A 16,789-nucleotide genomic window follows, 5' to 3' on the forward strand; every position below is an offset into this window, starting at 1 on the left:
CAGGGAGTCCAAAGTGGGACTTGATCCCCGACTCCAGGATCACGCCCTGAGCCGAAGGCAGACACTCAACTGCTGAGCCACCGAGGCATCCCCAATACCCATTCTTTATAAAAACATTCAATAAGATGAATATAGGGATTTTTTTCCTCGATATGATTTAATTATATGTGTGTGTATATCTCCCCAAATCCAGCAATCCAGCATTTCAGTTAACCTGGAAACACTAGCAGCATTTATATGCTAAAATCAGAAACCAGGTAAAGATGTCTACTCTTTCCACTATAATTTAACATTATATTGGAAGTCGTAAGCATTGTAATTAAGAAAGAAAAAAATTAGAAGTATAAAATTGGAATTGAGGAGGTAAAGCTATCATTATTTATCGATAAGATTATATAGCCCAAACCCCCAAGCAAATCAATAGAAAAACTACTATAAACAAGATCAGGTAGCAGGATATAAAATTAATATATAGAAATCATTTGGGTTAGAAGATATATGGAAGAGGGCCATCCGGCTGGCTCAGTTGGTAGAGCATGTGATTCTTGATCTTGGGGTTGTGAGTTTGAGTCCCACATTGGGGGCTCAAATAAAATCTTTTTCACAAAAGAAGATATATGGAAGAGAAGGTTCTATTTATTACAGCAACAGAAAAGGTAAAATACTGTTTTAGTCTGTTTTGGCTGCTATAACAGAATACCACAGACTGGGTGGCTTATAAACAACAGAAATTTATTTCTGTATGCTGAAAAGTCCAAGATCAAGGCAGACAGATTCAGTGTCTGTTGAGGGTTGCTTCTTGGTTCATAGATAGCCATCTTCTGGCTGTGTCCACTGGGGCTTCTTTTATAAGGGCACTAATCCCACTCATGAAGGCTCCAGTCTCATGACCTACCTCCAAATACCATCCCAGTGAGGATTAGGTTTCAACATCTAAATTTTGGAGGCACACAAACAAATACCTAGAAACAAATTCAATAAGAAATGTCCAAAACCTGTATGAGAAAACATTTATAACACTCTGAAGGAACAAATGGAAAGGTATCCCATGTTATTAAATAAGAAAATTAAGACTTATAAAGATGTCAAATTAATTTATAAATTTGGTATAAACTCATTAAAAATACCATTTTTCTCTGCTCAGTGGGAGTTGGCTTGAGATTCTCTTTCCTTCCCCTTCTGCCCCTCCCCCTCTGCCCCTTCCCTGGCTTGTGTGTGTGTACCATGTGTGCTCTCTCAAGTAAATAAATAAGTAAATAAATAAATAAGTAAATAAATAAATAAAATCTTTTTTTAAAAAGTTCAAATGAAAAATAACAAGCAAGCATAGCCAGGATATCTCCAAAAAGGAAGAACAATGATGTGGGACTATTGCCACAATAATGCTCTATAAAAAGACAAAATGAATATTTATGTGCTGAAACTTAGACAAAGTCTGTGGGTCATTTGGGGGGTTCTACAATCTGGATCAGGTTCTGTTAATCTCAGCTGGGCTAGTTCATGTGTCTGCACTAAGTTAATGGCTTGGCTAGAGATTGGCTACTACTATAGGATGCCTTGACTGGGAGAACTAGGCTCATTTCTACATGTCTCTCACATCTTTCCAAGGTTAGCTTGGGTATAGCTCACAGTGGCAGGTGTCCAAGAGAGGAAACAGAATATGCAAGAACTTTTTCAAGTCTCTTCTTATATCCAGTTTGCTGCTATCCTGTTGGTTAAATCAAGTTATATGGCCACACTCAGATTCAATATAGCAGAGCACTATGAAAGGGTATGGATACATAGACACATGAAAAAATTGGGGTCATTAATACAATCTGTCACCAACAACAACTCAAAATCTAGAATCCATAAAAGAATACATAGATAAATTTGTTTACATAAAATAAAACTTGCCTGGAAAAAATCCATTAACAAAGTCAAAAGGATAACAAACTGGGGAAAAACACTGACAAATGATATAATTCACAAAGGTCTAATCTCTCAATTATAGAAAAACATTCTAGAAATCAAGGAAAGCCCAATAACCCAATAGAAAAATACAAGATATAGACAATTCACAGAAAAAGACATAAAATTTACCCTTAAACATATGAAAAGGTGCTCAACCTCACTCATAAGAGAAATGTAAATTAAATATATGATGAGATACCATTTCTTACCTATCACACTGTAAAAAAATCTAGGTCTTTAACAATACACTCTGTTGGTGAGGCTGTTAAAACAGATAAACTCATACATGAGTGGTAAGTGCAAAATGGTACACCTATGGAGGGAAATTTTGGCAATATCTACCAGTTACAAATATAATTATTGAATTTTCCCTACATAATTATCTGCATATGTATGAAATGTGTATTCATTATGGAACCATTTGTAATACCAAAGGACTAAAAACATCCCAAGCATCCACAAGAGGAGACTGCAGTCATTAAAAAAAACTATTATGTATCTACATAATGTGACATTTTGAATAAGTACTCTATACACTTCCATACAGTGCCTTTCTATGTACAGGAAACTCTAATTCTCTGATATAGAAAGACCTCCAGGAAGTATTATTAAGAGAAATAAGCAACATATATAACAGAATACACATGTGTAAGGAAGGGGGAGATGGAATATGATACATTTATATTTGTTTGTAGCTGCATAAAGAAACACTGGAATAGATTTTTTTTCCAGCCTTCATGGATCAAGGGACACAGGAACTTACTGGTTTGGGTACTGTATATGAGCTCCACAAGGGCATCTTGATAGCTTTTCCAAATCCACTGACATATTCCCTGTGATAGAGAAGACAGTGTTCCTTGTTCTTCTGCATAACCCTGGGCCTCCCAAATGGCACATTTTGTTTCTCTGTTGCTGTTACTAGAGTAAAAATAACATAAAATAAAAATGCTTGTAAAATTAAAAAAAACCACTGGGGTAATAAAAAATTAATAAAATTGGTAACTGAATCAAAACAGTATGGTACTGTCATAAAACTCAGGCACATAGATCAGTGGAACAGAATAGAGAGCCCAGAAATAATGATTATATGGTGACTTAATCTGTGACAAAGGAGGCAGAATATATAATGGGGAAAAGATAGTCTCTTCAACAAATGGTGCTGGGAAAACTGAACAGCTATATGTAAAAGAATAAAATTAGACCACTTTCTTACACCATACACAAAAGTAAATTCAAAATGGATTAAGACCTAAAATGTGAGACCTCAAACCATAAAAGTCCTAGAAGAAAACATAGGCAGTAATTTCTTGGACTCCAGCTGTAGAAACATTTTTCTAGGTAAGTTTCCTTAGGCAAGGAAAATAAAAGTAAAATTAAACTATTGGGACTATACCAAAATAAAAAGCTTTTGCATGACAAAGAAAACTATCAATAAAGTGAAAAGGCAACCTACTGAATGGTAGATGATATTTAAAAATGACCTCTGATAAAGGTCAATATCCAGAATATATAAAGAACTTATACAACTCAACACCAAGAAAAAAATACAATTAAAACATGGGCAAAAAGCCTGAATAGATATTTTTCAAAAAAAGACATACAAGTGGCCAATAAATCTATGCTCAACATCACTAATCATCAGGGAAATGCAAATCAAAACCACAATGAGATATCACCTCACACCTGTTAGAATGGTTATTATTAAAAAGAGAAGAGCCACTCTGGAAAACAGTATGGAGGCTCCCGAAGAAGTTAAAAATAGAGCTATGACCCTGCAACTGCACTACTAGGTGTTTACCACAAAGATACAAATGTAGTGATCTGAAGGGGCACTTGCATCCCAATGTTCATAGCAGCAATGTTCACAATAGCCAAACTGGGTAAAGAGCCGAGATATCCATTGATCAATGAATGGATAAAGAAGATGTTGTATATATACACGATGGAATTTTATTCAGCCATCAGAAAGGATGGATACTTACCATTTACAGTGATATGGATGAAACTGGAGGGTGTTATATTGAGCTAAATAAGTCAATCAGAGAAAGACACTTATATGGTTTCACTCATATGTGGAACATAAGAAATAGCTCAGAGGATCATAAGGTAAGGGAGGAAAAACTGAATTGTAAGTTATCAGAGAGGGAGAAAAACCATGAGGAACTATAGGAAACAAACTGAGGGTTGCTGGTGGGGAGAGGTGGAAGAGGGATGGGGTAATTGGGTGATGGGCATTTAAGGGGAGCACATGATGTGATGAGCACTGGGTGTCATACTATATGTTGGCAAATTGAATTTAAATTAAAAAAAAAGTGGGGCAGCCTGGGTGGCTCATTGGTTTAGTGCCACCTTCAGCCCAGGGCCTGATCCTGGGGACCCAGATTGAGTCACACATCGGGCTCCCTGCATGGAGCCTGCTTCTCCCTCTGCCTGTGTCTCTGCTTCTCTCTCTCTCTCTGTGTCTCTCATGAATAAATAAAATAAAATCTTTAAAAAAAGTACCAGATTGGGGGGGGGGGAAGAAAGTGAAACTTAAGAAAAAAAAAAGCGTGTTAAAAGGTTGAGTTTTTTAAATCTCTTTTCATTCATAGAGTCTGTCTTGATTATTGAAAGTAAACTCAAGTACAAGACAAAATATTAACTATAAAATATTCCACATCTAATGGAAATATTATGCAGCCATAAAAAGAATGAGGTCTTGCCATTTGCAACAATATGGATGTACCTAAAGGGTATAATGCTAAGTGAAATAAGTTAGAGAAAGACAATACCACATAATATCATTCATGTTTAAGAGACAAATGAGCAAAGGAAAAAGAGACCCCCCCCAAAAAAAAAAACCAAACAAACCAAAAAACCACACACAATATACCATACTCTTAAATACAGAGAATGAATTGGAGGTTGCCAGAGGGGACATGGCTGGGGGGAAGGGTAAAATAGATAAAGGAGATTAGGCATACACTTTTCTTTTTTTTTTTTTAATTGTTATTTATTTATGATAGTCACAGAGAGAAAGAGAGAGGCAGAGACATAGGCAGAGGGAGAAGCAGGCTCCATGCACCGGGAGCCCGACGTGGGATTCGATCCTGGGTCTCCAGAATTGCGCCCTGGGCCAAAGGCAGGCGCCAAACCGCTGCGCCACCCAGGGATCCCGGCATACACTTATCTTGATGAGCACTGAGTAATGTATAGAATTGCTGAATCATTATACCTGAAATAATATAAGACTGCATATTAATTATATTTCAGTAAAAAACAAAAGAATGTGGTAACTGCTGGGGATGTGTATGGTGGCAAATGGGTGAAATGGACAAGAGTGACACTTTTCAAAGTATAATTTTTCTATGGTCTTGATATTCAAAATGTATGTATATTATCTATTAAAAAATAAATATAAAATATTCACAGTAGTAACAAAAACTATAAAACAACTAAGAATTAAATTAGTAAAAACATATAATTCCAAAGAGAAAATTTGAAACTCTTAATGAAGGACACAGATAGAAGGTGAATTCAACAAATGAGAATATATCCCATGTTCTTAGATAAGACAAGTTAATATTTTGATGTTGTCAAGTCCCTCAAATTAACCTATAAATTTAGTGTGATCCTAATAAAAACTCTAGTTGGATTTCTAAAGAGCTTGATAAACTCTTTTTAAAAATTTATGTGGAGGGGCAGCCTGTGTGGCCCAGCAGTTTAGTGCCGCCTTCGGCCCGGGGCTGATCCTGGAGACCCGGGATCCAGTCCCACATCGGGCTCCCTGCATGGAGACTGCTTCTCCCTCTGCCTCTCTCTGCCTCTCTCTGTGTCTCTCATGAATAAATAAGTAAAATCTTTTAAAAAATTTTATGTGGAGATATAGCTAAGACAATACTAAAAGAAGACTAAAGTGGAGGTACTTGCCCTATCAGATGTTATATTACAAAATATCAAAAGTAAGGCAGTATCAGTGCAAGAACTGAAACAGACTTGTGTGTGTGTGTGTTTCATAATATGTAACAAAGGTGGCATGCCGAATTAATGAAAAAGTAAGGATTGTTTAGTGTTTGATGGTGGGAAATGTGGCTTACTGTGTAGAAAAAATAAAATTGTGAGGGGTGGAACAATATGGCAGAGGAGTAGGGGTCATTAACTCACCTGGCCTCACCAACTTACCTAGTTAACTTTCAAACCATCCTGAAAACCTAGGAATTTGACCTGAGATTTAAAGAGAGAATAGCTGGAGTGCTACAGAGAGAAGGGATTTCACTTTTAACAAGGGAGCAGGGATCTCCCCCAGGTACACACCTGAGAATCAGCACAGCAGGCTCCTCCTAGAAGACCAGCTGGAAGGACAGGGAAAAAGTAAGTTCTTGACCAAGCAGCACTGGAAAGCTCCAGGGGAAGTCGAGGGATTTACAGTTTAAAAAACCAGAGGCCACTCTGCACTGAACAAAATGACTAGAAAGAACTCACCACAAAAGAAAGAATCAGAAACAGTACTCTCTGCCATAAAGTTACAGAATTTGTATTACAATTCAAAGTCAGAAAGCCAATTCAGAAGCACAATTACAAAAGCTACCAGTGGCTCTGGAAAAAAGCATAAAAAAATCATGAGACTTCATGACTGCAGAATTTAGATGTAATCAGGCTGAAATTAAAAATCAATTAAATATAAAAAATAGTGACAGGGAATAAAGGGGAAAGGAGAAAAAATGAGTGGGGAATATCAGAAAGGGAGACAAAACATGAGAGACTCCTAACTCTGGGAAACGAACTAGGGGTGGGGGAAGGGGAGGTGGGTGGGGGGTGGGGGTGACTGGGTGACGGGCACTGAGGGGGGGCACTTGATGGGATGAGCACTGGGTGTTATTCTATATGTTGGCAAATTGAACACCAATAAAAAATAAATTTACAAAAAAAAATAAAAATCAATTAAATGAGATGCAATCCAAACTGGAGGTCCTAACGAGGGTTAACGAGGTAGAAGAAAGAGTGAGTGACATAGAAGACAAGTTGATGGCAAGGAAGGAAGCTGAGGAAAAAGAGAAAAACAATTAAAAGACCATGATGAAAGGTGAACAGAAATAAATGATAGCCTCAGAAGGAAAAATCTATGTATAATTGTGGTTCCAGAGAGCGCTGAGAGGGACAGAGGGCCAGAAAGCATATTTTAACAAATCATAGCTGAAAATTTCCCTAATTTGGGGGGGAAACAGGCATTCAGATACAGGAGATAGGATCTCCCCCAAAATCAATAAAAACTGTTCAACACCTCGACATTTAATAGTGAAACTTGCAAATTCCAAAGATAAAGAGAAATTCCTTAAACCACCAAGAGACAAGAGATCCCTAACTTACATGGGGATAAATATTAGATTAACAGGAGACCTCTCCACAGAGACCTGGCAGGCCAGAAAGGGCTGGCAGGATATATTCAGGGTCCTAAATGAGAAGAACCTGCAGCCAAGAATACTTTATCTAGCAAGGCTCTCATTCAGAATAGAAGGAGAGATAAAGAGCTTCCAAGATAGGCAGAAACTGAAAGAATATGTGACCTCCAAACCAGCTCTGCAAGAAATATTAAGGGATATCCTGTAAAAGAAAGAGGAAGTCCAAAGATATAATCCACAAAAACAGGGACTGAATAGGTATTATGATGACACTAAATGAATAATTTTCAATTGTAACTCTAAATGTGAATGGGCTAAATGATCCCATCAAAAGACACAGGGTTTTAGACTGGATAAAAAAGCAAGACTCACCTATTTGCTGTCTGTAAGAGACTCATTTTAGACCTAAGGACACCTCCAGCCTAAAAATGAAAGGGCAGAGAACCATTTACCATTCAAATGATCCTCAAGAGAAAGCTGGGGTAGCAATCCTCATAGCAGATAAATTAAAGTTTATCCCAAAGACTGTAGTAAGAGATGAAGAGGGACACTATATTATACTTAAAGGGACTATCCATCAAGAGGACCTAACAATCATGAATACTTATGCCCCTAATGTGGGAGCTGCCAAGTATATCAATCAATTAATAACCAAAGTTAAGATATATTTAGATAATAACACTAATACTGGGAGAATTCAGTATTGCACTTTCTGCAAATGACAGATATTCTAAGCATTACATCTCCAAGGAAACAGCTTTAAATGATACACTGGACCAGAGGGATTTCACAGATATATACAGAACTTTGCATCCAAACGCAACTGAATACACACTCTTCTCAAGTGCACATAGAACTTTCTCCAGAATAGACCACATACTGGGTCACAAATCAGGTCTCAACCAATACCAAAAGATTGGAATTGTCCCCTGTATAGTTTCAAACCATAATGCTTCAAACTGGAACTAAATTACAAGAAGAAATTTGGGAGGATTTCAAACATGTGGAGGTTAAGGAACATCCTGGAAAAAGATGAATGGGTCAACCAGGAAATTAGAGAAGAATTAAAAAGATTCATGGAAAACTAATGAAAATGAAGATACAACCATTCAAAATCTTTGGGATACAGCAGAAGCAGTCTGTGGGAAATACACCACAATACAAGCATCCCCCACAAAATTGGAAAAAACACAAATAGATGAGCGAACCTCGCACCTAAAGGAACTGGAGAAAGAACAGCAAATAAAACCTACACCAAGCAGAAGAAAAGAGTTAATAAAGATTCAAGCAGAACTCAATGCAATAGAGACCAGAAGAACTGTAGAACAGATTAACAAAACCAGAAGTTGGTTCTTTGAAAAGATTAATAAGATAGATAAACCATTAGCCAGCCTTATTAAAAAGAAAAGGGAAAAGACTCAAATTAATATAATCACAAATGAAAAAGGAGAGATCACAATCAATACCAAGGAAATACAAACAATTTTAAAAACGTATTATGAGCAGCTATACACTAATAAATTAGGCAATCTAGAAGAAATGGATGCATTTCTGGAAAACCACAAATTACCAAAACTGGAACAGGAATAAATAGAAAACCTGAACAGGCCAATAGGCATGGAGGAAATTGAAGCAGTCATCAAAAACCTCCCAAACCACAAAAGTCCAGGGCCAGATGGCTTCCCAGGGTGAATTCTATCAAACGTTTAAAGAAGAAACTTATTCTACTAAAGCTGGTCTGAAAGGTAGAAAGAGATGGAATACTTCTAAACTCATTTTATGAAGCCAGCATCACCTTAATTCCAAAACCAGACAAAGACCCCACCAAAAAGGAGAATTATATGCTAATATTCCTGATGAACACAGATGGAAAAATTCTCAACAAGATACTAGCTAATAGGATCCAACAGTGCATTAAGAAGATTATTCACCATGACCAAGTGGGATTTATGCCCAGGATACAAGGTTGGTACAACACTCATAAAACAATCACGTGATAGATCATATCAACAAGAGAAAAAACAAGAACCATATGATCCTCTCAATAGATGCAGAGATGGCATTTGACAACATACAGCATCCATTCCTGATCAAAACTCTTCAAAGTATAGGGATAGAGGGAACATTCCTCAGCATCTTAAAAGCCATTTACAAAAAGCCCACAGCAAATATTGTTCTCAATGGGGAACACTGAGAGCCTTTTCCCTAAGATCAGGAACACGACAAGGTGAGAGTGGACTCTTACCACTGGTATTCAACATAGGACTAGAAGTCCTAGCCTCAGCAATCAGAAAACAAAAAGAAATAAAAGGCATTCAAATTGGTAAAGAAAAAGTCAAAACCTCCCTTTTTGCAGATGACATGATACAGTATGGAGAAACCCCAAAAGACTCCACCCCAAGATTGCTGGAACTCATACAGCAATTTGGCAATGTGGCAGGATACAAAATCAATGCCTAGAAATCAGTGGCATTTCTATATACTAACAATGAGACTGAAGAAAGAGAAATTAAGGAATCAATCCCATTTACATTTGCACCTGAAAACATAAGATACATAGGAATAAACCTAACCAAAGAAGTAAAGGATCTATATCCTAAAAACTACTGAACACTTCTGAGAGAAATGGAGGAAGACACAAAGAGATGGAAAATATGTCATGCTCATGGATTGGAAGAATTAATATTGTGAAAATGTCAAGGCTACCCAGGGCAATTTACACAGTTAAGGCAATCCTTATCAAAATACCATGGACTTTCTTCAGAGAGTTGGAACAAATCATCTTAAGATTTGTGTGGAATCAGAAAGGACCTCGAATAGCCACGGGACTATTGAAAGAGAAAACCAGAGCCTGGGGCATCACAATGCCAGATTTCAAGTTGTAATACAAATCTGTGGTCATCATGACAGTGTGGTACTGGTACAAAAACACACAGAGATCAATGGAACAGAATAGAGAGCCCAGAAATGGGCCCTCAACTTTATGGTCAACTAATATTCGACAAAGCAGGAAAGACTATCCACTGGAAGAAAGACAGTCTCTTCAATAAATGGTACTGGGAAAATTGGACAGCTATGTGCAGAAGAATGAAACTAGTCCATTCTCTTACGCCATACACAAAGATAAACTCAAAATGGATGAAAGATCTAAATGTGAGAGAAGAATCCATCAAAATCCTAGAGGAGAACACAGGCAACATCCTTTTTGAACTTGGCCACAGTAACTTTTTGCAAGATACGTCTATGAAGGGAAGGGGGAGAAAAGCAAAAATGACCTATTGGGACTTAATCCAGATAAAAAGCTTCTGCACAGCAAAAGAAACAGTCAAGAAAACTGAAAGACAACCTACAGAATGGGAGAAGATATTTGCAAATGACATATCAGATAAAAGGCTAGTATCCAAGATCTATAAAGAACTATTAAACTTAACAGCAAAGAGACAATCCAATCATGAATTGGGCAAAAGACATGAACAGAAATCTCACAGAGGAAGACATAGACATGGTCAACAAGCACATGAGAAAATGCTCTGCATCACTTGCCATCAGGGAAATACAAATCAAAACCACAATGAGATACCACCTCACACCAGTGAGAATGGGGAAAATTAACAAGGCAGGAAACCACAAATGTTGGAGAGGATGTGGAGAAAAGGGAACCCTCTTGCACTGTTGGTGGGAATGTGAACTGGTGCAGCCACTCTGGAAAACTGTGTGGAGGTTCCTCAAAGAGTTAAAAATAGAGCTACCCTACGACCCAGCAATTGCACTACTGGGTATTTACCCCAATGATACAGATGCAGTGAAATGGCAGGACACCTGCATCTCAATGTTTATAGCAGCATTGTCCACGATAGCCAAACTGTGGAAGGAGCCTTGGTGTCCACTGACAGATGAATGGATAAAGAAGATGTGGTCTATATATAAAATGGAATATTACTCAGCCATTAGAAATGACAAATACCCACCATTTTCTTCAACATGTATAGAACTGGAGGGTATTACGCTGAGTGAAGCAAGTCAATTGGAGAAGGACAATCATCATATGGTTTCAGTCATATGGGTAACATAAAAAATAGTGAAAGGGATTAAAGGGGAAAGGAGAGAAAATCAGAGAGGGTGACAGAACATGAGAGACTCCTAACTCTGGGAAACGAACAAGGGGTAGTGGAAGGGGAGGTTGCAGGGGTATGGGGTGACTGGGTGATGGGCACTGAGGGGTGCACTTCATGGGATGAGCACTGGGTGTTACACCATATGTTGGGAAATTGAACTCCAATAAAAAATACAAAAAAGAAAAGAAAAAAGAAAATTGCATCCCTTATATATCACTACATATGAGTAAGATTCTAGATGGTGAAAGAGAAACTGTAAAGTTAATTTAAAAAGTAGGAGACTAGCCGGGACACCTGCACCCCGATGTTTATAGCAGCAATGTCCACAATAGCCAAACTGTGGCGTCGGTGTCCATAGAAAGAAGATGTGGTTTATGTATACAATGGAATATTACTCAGCCATTAGAAATGACAAATGCCCACCATTTGCTTCAACGTGGATGGAACTGAAAGGTATTATGCTGAGTGAAGTCAATCGGAGAAGGACAAACATTATATGTTCTCATTCATTTGGGAAATATAAATAATAGTGAAAGGGAATATAAGGGAGGGGAGAAGAAATGTGTGGGAAATATCAGAAAGGGAGACTGAACATAAAGACTCCTAACTCTGGGAAACGAACTAGGGGTGGTGGAAGGGGAGGAGGGCGGGGGGTGGGGGTGAATGGGTGACGGGCACTGAGGGGGGGCACTTGACGGGATGAGCACTGGGTGTTATTCTGTATGTTGGTAAATTGAACACCAATAAAAAATAAATTTATTATAAAAAAAAGTAGGAGACTATCTTTGTGACCTGGGAGGAGGAACTAGTTTTTAAACAAGACCCCGAAACCAGAAACCATAGAGCAAAAATGTGATGGATTTCATTACATTAAAATTAACAATTTCTGTTCAAAAAAGGATAACATGGACAAAGTTAAAATAAGGAGAGAATATTTGCAATAGCTCCACTGTATGAGGAGCTAGCAAATCAATAGGAAAGATAGAAACTTCATTGGAAAAAATGGGCCAACTATATAAGAAGGCAATTTACAAAAGAGGCATTTAACACACATGTGAAGTAACATTGAAAAATTCAATAGCAATCAGAGAAAGGAAAACTAAAACACAATATTACTTTATACTTGTTGTATAAACAAGTTTATAACTTATAAACTTGTTGGACTGGCAAAAATTAGAAAGCTGGAAAATGTCAAGTGTTAGTGAGCATGTAGGGACACAGGAATCCTTGTACACTCATGGTAAAACTGTGGACTGGTGTAGGCCTCCCAGAGAACCATTTAGCAGTATTAGTGTTCTTAGTCAAACTAAGTATATGCACTCTTTTTTCTTTTTTGAGTTTTTTTTTTCTTTTTTATTTATGATAGGCACACAGTGAGAGAGAGAGAGGCAGAGACATAGGGAGAAGCAGGCTCCATGCACCGGGAGCCCGACGTGGGATTCGATCCCGGGTTTCCAGGATCGTGCCCTGGGCCAAAGGCAGGCGCCAAACCGCTGCGCCACCCAGGGATCCCGAGTATATGCACTCTTTATGATGCAATCATGCTGGTCCTGAGTGTATGTTCTAAAAGAAATTTTCATATAGGTCAATAAGGGGACATGCACAGTAATGTTCATCAAAGTTTTATTTGTGGTATCAGGGAGCTGGAAGCAATCTTCTATCATTGGGGGAATATTCAGGGAAAATGTGAAGGCAGGCTGTGGTTAGGATGAGCAGGTAGAAGCAATGGATTGGATGTATACACAGCCATATGGATAGACTTTAAAAACACAAGGTTGAATGAAAAAAGTAATAACAATGTATCATTTATATAAAATAAAAATGCACACATAAAGCATCCTCCATAGTAGGATAACCTGATGTTTATGTGCCTGCTGAAGTGATACAATATGAAGTAAATTATTATTGCTGAAAATATTTAACCTGACTCTAATCATGTGGAAAGAGCAGATGAATCTAGATGTGGGACATTCTAGAAGAAACTGCTTGGACTCTTAAAAAACATCAGTGTAATATAAAACACACACAAAATATAGAAGTACTATTCCAGATTAAAAGAATTTAAAGCTGGGACGTCTGTCTCAGTGGTTTAGTGCCTGCCTTCAGCCCAGGGCATGATTCTGGAGTCCAGGGATGGAGTCCCACATCAGGCTCCCTGCATGGAGCTTGCTTCTCCCTCTGCCTGTGTTTCTGCCTGTCTCTCTGTGTCTCTCATGAATAAATAAATAAAATCTAAAAAAAAATAGAAAAATAAAATAATTTAAAGCAATACAACCAACAAATGTAATACATAAAACTTGATTAGATCCTAGGATCAAATAGTGATCAAATCTAAAATATTTTGGGCACAGTTTTAAAATTTGAATATAGGGTATCTTTAATGGTATTATTTAATTGTTAAATTTTCTTGAGCATGATAATGGCATTGTAGTTGTGTAGGAGAATGTCCTTATTCTCGTAGATGTATGCTGAAGTGTTTAGGGGTGGAGTGTTACATTGCCTGCAAGTTTCAAATGCTTCATCCAAAAAGAAAATGTATACATACATACATAAAGAGAAGTAGAGGAAGTCTCGCAAAATATTAAGGGTATATGGGCTTTCATTGTACTATTCTTTCAAATGTTCTGAATTTTCAAAAAGTAAAAAATAAAAATTTGGGGATAAATATATGCACCTAAAATAACAATACATATTTTGCAAGAACACATATAAGCAAAAAGATCTGCATAAAACACCATAGAATGGATGCCTATGGGAGAAATAATAGGTTGAAGTAGAGATTAAGGTTAATTTAATATTTTTTCAATATTATATCTATCTGAGAGAGAGAGAGAACAAGCAGGGGGAGTGGCACAGAGTTAGAAGCAGGCAACTCACTGAGCAGGGAGCCTGATGTGGGGCCCGACCCCAGGACCTGGGGATCACAAACCCAGACAAAGGCCAATGGACTGAGCCACCCAAGTGCCCTGATTAAGGTGAACTTAAAAGAAACAACAAAAACCTCTCTGTAAAGTAATTCATATTCATTGATATGTGGAAAACAGAAAAGCACAATGAAGACAACAAAATTCACTGATAATCTCATTTTCTCTCTCAGAAATCTTTTTTTAAAAAGATTTATTTATTAAAGATTTTATTTATTTATTCATGAGAGACCCAGAGAGAGAGAGAGGCAGAGACACAGGCAGAGGGAGAAGCAGGCTCCATGCAGGGAGCCCGACACGGGACTCGATCCCAGGTTTCCAGGATCAGGTCCTGGGCTGAAGGCAGTGCTAAACCGCTGAGCCACCGGGGCTGCCCAAGATTTATTTGTTTATTCATGAGAGACACGCACACAGAGAGGCAGAGACATAGGCAGAGGGTGATGCAGGCTCTTCGCAAGAGCCAGATGCAGGACTTGATCCCGGATCCCAGGATCATGACCTGAGCTGAAGGCAGTTGCCCAACCGCTGAGCCACCCAGACGTCCCTGTCAGTAGTTCTTAAAATATTGTACCTGGACTAGCCGCAGCAGATGGTCATTCTCTTCCCCCCACCTTTTTCTTCTTCATCATTATCATCATCATCATCATTGCTCAGAAACTTAGAAATTCAAATTCCTGGGCCCTACCAGACATACTGAAACACAACTCTGGGCATAGGGCCCAGGAATCAATGTTCTGACAAGCCCTCCCACTGATTCTGATGCTGGTTTAACCATCTCGATGTAACTATCATTATTTTTTAAAATATTTTATTTATTTATTCATGAGAGACACACACACAGAGAGGCAGAAACACAGGCAGAGGGAGAAGCAGGCTCCATGCAGGGAGCCCGATGTGGGACTCAATCCCGGGACTCCAGAATCACGCCCTGGGCTGAAGGCAGATGCTCAACCGCTGAGCCACCCAGGCGTCCCTTGATGTAACTATCATTAATTTTGTGATTGATCATTGTAATCTTTCTAAAAAAAAGTATGAAATATTTTAGGCATACAAATAAGAGAATAACATAACACACACCCATGTACCTATTGCCTAGATAAAATATTAGACAAACAGTTGAAGTCCCCTGTGTATCTCTTACTCTGTTCCTTTGTTTGCTTCCCCAGAACTAATCACTATTCTGCACTATTTAATTCCATTGTTTAAAAAATACTGTTTACATATTTATATAATCTATAAATAACATAGTGCATATTCTAGATTTTAAAAATCTACATAGGGGAGCCTGGCTGGCTCAGTCAGTAAAGCACCCACATTGGGTGCAGAGATTACTTAAAATGAATGTCTCATATTTCATATATCCTTCTATAATTTGTATTTTATCTCAGCACTGTTTTTGAAATTTACCTGGATTGATATATGCAACCCTATTTCATTTTTTTTCCACTGCTGTATAGTATTCTGTTGTATAGCTGAACTATTTATTCATTCTATTGAACTTTAAGATCGTTCAGATTTTTTCTCTATTATAAACAGGTATGCAATGAATATTCTTGCACATGCCCCTTTGTGCATATGTATAGGAATTTCTCTAGGACTTAAAGTCTAGAGGTTATATACACCTTTACCAGTAGAATTGCTGGGTCCCAGGGCTCACCTTCAACTCTTCTGGATATCTTCCTAATTGTTTTCCAAAGTAGTAACACCAAATTTCTTTCTTTGCAAGATTTCATTGCATTTTTTTCCTTATAGTTTGCACATTTGTGACTTTGTTGAAAAAGTCTTTCCCCAGTTGTAGGTGACAAAGATACTCTCCACCATCTTATGTGGAAATGTCGGGATCTAGTTTTCTCTCCTTATGGTGAGCCAAATTTCCCAAAGCTACCTACTAAATTGTCCATTTCCCATTGATTTTGTGGTACAGGCCTGTAAGCTTACTCATTCATGTATATTTGCTGAAACTTGATTTGTACCAGTGTTGTGCTGGGTCTTGTTGAAGTCTTGAAGACATGCAGCCCCTAGTCTCAGGAGGTGAGACTGCAAATCCATTTATGTGTAGATGCAGCCACATAAATGATTACAGTATTAAGGGATAAGTGCAGAAAGGTGTTCTGAGTTTCTAACTCAGTTGGAAAATTCATAGAAGTGACAAGAGTTAGTTCTTTAAAAAACAGGAAGAGTCTGCCAATGCAAGGGGAAGATGGTCAGGGCTTGGTTTGGAGTCCAGAGGAATTTTGTATCTCCACAGTGAGAAGTTAGATGCCTTTCATCAATGTAGGGGCAGCCAGCGAGTAGTGCATATGTAAGGGGTCAGAGTAGGCAGAGGGAATCATTTTCTGCCTGGATTATTCTTTAAGTGGAGAAACATACACTAGGAGTAGCGGGGCTGGGCCCTACACCAAAGTTTAGGTTTTTTGGA

The sequence above is a fragment of the Canis lupus genome, chromosome X (genome assembly GCF_011100685.1).
Source record: "Canis lupus familiaris isolate Mischka breed German Shepherd chromosome X, alternate assembly UU_Cfam_GSD_1.0, whole genome shotgun sequence".
NCBI lineage: Eukaryota > Metazoa > Chordata > Mammalia > Carnivora > Canidae > Canis > Canis lupus.